This window comes from Nannospalax galili, unplaced genomic scaffold (assembly GCF_000622305.1).
Source record: "Nannospalax galili isolate Female #2095 unplaced genomic scaffold, S.galili_v1.0 scaffold1488, whole genome shotgun sequence".
Taxonomy (NCBI): domain Eukaryota; kingdom Metazoa; phylum Chordata; class Mammalia; order Rodentia; family Spalacidae; genus Nannospalax; species Nannospalax galili.
The window spans coordinates 997,514-1,001,482 of record NW_008358859.1 but is presented as its reverse complement, the minus strand read 5'-3'; positions in this window follow the sequence as shown (position 1 = coordinate 1,001,482).

The window sequence follows — 3,969 nt, the reverse complement described above, 5'->3', positions numbered from 1 at the left end:
CAAGAACAACCAGTGTTCTTAACCACTGAGCCATCTCTCCAGCCCCATTATTATTTTTAAAAATTATTTTATTACTTTTATTTTATGTGTATGAGTGTATGTGTATGTGAGTGCACCCATGTTGTGCAATGCTGTGGAGGTCAAAAGAGGGCTTCAGATTCCCCTGGAACTGGAGTTAAGGATGGTTTGTAGCTGCCATGTGGGTGCTGGGAATCGAACCCGGGTCCTCTGCAAGAGCAGTCAGTGCTCTTAACTCCTGAGCCATCTCTCCAGCTCCTTATTATTGTTACTTTTTATGTGTATGAGTGTATTGCCTCCACGTATGTAAGAGCACCTGCATCATGCAGTGCCCATGGAGGTCAGAAGAGGATGTTGGATCCCCTGGAACTGGAGTTAAGGAGGGTTGTTAGCGGCCATGTGGGTGCTGGGAATTGAACTCAGGTCCTCTGTAAGATCAGCCAGTGCTCTTAACCACTGAGCTATCTCTCCAGCCTCCAAATAAAATATTTTAAAAAACAAAAAACCGAAATAACAGAAAGCTAGAGTAGCCACATTAGTCAGACTACACACATTGCAGAATATGACATATTTCCAGTGACAAAGAGACACGCAGGATGAAAAAGGAGTCGGACAAAAAATGTGTAAGTGTGTAGTTACTTAGTAATTGAGCTTCCAAATGTAAAAAGCAAAAACATAACTGGAGTCTGAGGCTGTAGCTCAGTGGTAGAGCACATGCCTAGCATGTATGACACCTCATGTAGTCAATGCTGGGCGTGGTGGCGCACGCCTTTAATCCCAGCACTTGGGAGGCAGAGGCAGGCGAATCTCTGTGAGTTCAAAGCCAGCCTGGTCTACATAGTGAGTTCCAGAACAGCTGGGGCTACAGGGAGACCCTGCTTCAAAAAGACCAAAAAAAAAAAAAAATGTAGTCAAAGCCAGGTGTGGTGGTGCACACCTTTAATCCCAGCCCTTGGGAGGCAGAGGTGGGTGGATCTCAGTGAGGCCAGCCTGGTCTCCATAGTGAGTTCCAGGCTGGACTACAGGGAGATCCTGTCTCAAAAAGAAGCCCCCCCAAAGTAGTCAAATACACAACTGTAACTGAAAATTTCAATCCTCCTCTCTAAGTGATTGATAAACGAACACAGAAAATCAGTCAAAATGGAACATTCAGATAATGAAGTTCAAAAGACTTGAACATTATCAACAAACTTGACCCAGTTGGTCCTTATTGACCCTCAGAGCTATCAGCAAAATAAACAGTATTTCAAGAACTCCTAGAACGGTTGTCAAGGTAGACCATCTGTTGGACCATAAAACAAGACTCAGTACATTCAAAGGAAATGAAATTATACAGAATGTGTTCTTTGACCACAACAGAATTAAATTAAAAATCAACAACAGAAGGAGATGCAGGATGTCAGAGAGGAAATAGATGCTGGGGCTTGAAAACTTGCAAGACCAGAGCCCGAGCATGTGACAGATGCTTGGGGAGCTGCATGCCAGGCATGAAGAGGAGCCTAGGTGGGAATGACAGGTGCTGGGCCACAGGGACAAGCAGCCCCTCCCCTTGTAGACTTGTAGGTAGGTAAGAGGTCAAAAAGAGTGGGTCCGGGGGCTGGAGAGATGGCTCAGCAATTAAGAACACTGATTGTTCTTGCAGAAGACCTGGGTTCGAATCCCAGCACCCACATGGCAGCTAACAACTGTCCGGAACTCCAGTCTCAGGGGATCTGACAGCCTTTTCTGACCTCTGTGGGCACTGCAGGACATGGGTGTACTTACTTACATGCAGGCAATACACACATACACATAAAATAAAAATAATAAGTAAAATTTAAAAAAAATATCCGGGCATGGTGGTGCACGCCTTTAATCCCAGCGCTTGGGAGGCAGAGGTTGTAATCCAGACCCCCAAGAGGCCAAGGTGGAGTTATTGCAAGCTTAATGCCAGCCTGGACTATTTAGGAAAAAACTATAAAAAAAAAAAAAAAAAAAAAAAAAAAGAGTGGGTCTGAAGCCTGAGAAGAGATCTTGAGATCCCCAAATGAAATGGAGCCAGGATATAGGCCTTGGTCTGCCACCCAGGCTGGCCTTGAACTTCAGATCTTCCTGCCTCAGCATCCTGAATGCGGGATTACAGGCATCACCTTAACTATCTCTGCCCTAACACTTCAATCCCAAGGTATTTACCCTAGAGAAAGGAATTGTAGTCACACAAAGCCTCGTATGTGAATGGGCTTTGTCATGAGTGCCAAAAGTTGGGAGAAATATGTTCACCAACCAGTGACAGATAACCCAATAATTTTGGACAGAAAAGCGTCTTGCAATCCCTTGAGAAACTATATATCAGTGTATGGGGTCTGTAAAATTCCCTAAATTGGCCACTCGGACACTGAGTCTCAGTAAAAAGGAGTGCTTTATTGGAGCCAACTGGTTGGGGACACAGACATTTTCGGGAGCTGTACTGTGACGCTGAACAGTGAAAACACAGGGCTTTTAAGCAGAAAAACCACAAAAACCATAAAGCAGGGGATGTACAGAGAAACTATACACAGAATAACCAAGAAAGGATTGGAACAATCTAGGGCTGATTTCCAGAGACTTTACCTATACAGCCATTGGCTGTCTTACCTGGGGCAGAACGTTCTATCTCTTCTGCCCCAGACCATTTCCATAGAAATCATAAACAGATACCAGGAAAGGGTTTGAACAATGGAGGGGATTTCCAGAGTCGGGTGGAGTGCAGCTCTTTCTCAGAGGACAGGGAGGGGGTCTGAGGGATTCTGTCCTTTATCAGAACCCTCCAGGAAACAGTTCATGGAAAAGCATGCATGCTCCCTGTCAGATCAGGAACACAGAGAGACTGTTGGGAAGCCTCATTGCTTATTCTAGCGTTATGATAAGGAAAGCAAAATTTGTTAGCGTATGCAGAAATGACAAAAGCTATTGTCGGATAGTGACGACCTACTGCAAAAGCAAACAGAAGGCGGGTGAGACGGCTCAGCAGGTAAAGAGGCTTGCTGCCAAGCCAGATGACCTGAGTTCAATCCCTTGGTCCCACATGGTGGAAGGAGAGAACTTACTCCCCGAAGTTGTCGACTGACCGCCACATGCATCTGTAGCGTATGCAGAAATGACAAAAGCTATTGTCGGATAGTGACGACCTACTGCAAAAGCAAACAGAAGGCGGGTGAGACGGCTCAGCAGGTAAAGAGGCTTGCTGCCAAGCCAGATGACCTGAGTTCAATCCCTTGGTCCCACATGGTGGAAGGAGAGAACTTACTCCCCGAAGTTGTCGACTGACCGCCACATGCATCTGTACACATACACACAATAAATAAATAAATAAATAAATAAATAAATTTAAAGCCAACAGAATCAATAGGAAGGCACTTAGGATTATTAAGAAGTAAGCAACCTGGCTAGTTAATTGATCTATAACAGTTTTCTACAACAACCATGTTCAATTTGAAATTAAATTGATGGGTTGGAGAGATGGCTCAGCAGTTAAGAGCACTGGCTGCTCTTACAGAGGACCCAGGTTCAGTTCTCAGCACCCACATGGCAGCTGACAACCATCTGTAACTCCAATTCCAGGGGATCTGATACCCTCTTCTGACCTCCATGGCCATTGCATGACACAGATGCATGTCCATACATGCAGACAATACACTACACTCATACACACAAAATAAAAACAATAATTGAGATATTTAAAAGGGGTTGTAGCTCAGTTGGTAGAGCACTTCCCCAGATGAAGGAAGCCCTGAGTTTGGTCTCCAGTACTACATAAACAGAGCATGCCGGTGCACGCCTGCAATCCCAATGCTCAGAGGCGGAGGCGGGAGTTCAAGGTCATCCTTAGTCACACAGTGAGTTTGAGGCCAGTTGGGCTACACTGAGACCTTGTTTCAAAAAGAGAGGAAAAAAAGTGCGAAAGTGAAAGCATGGGTTTTCTAAGATCGGAAG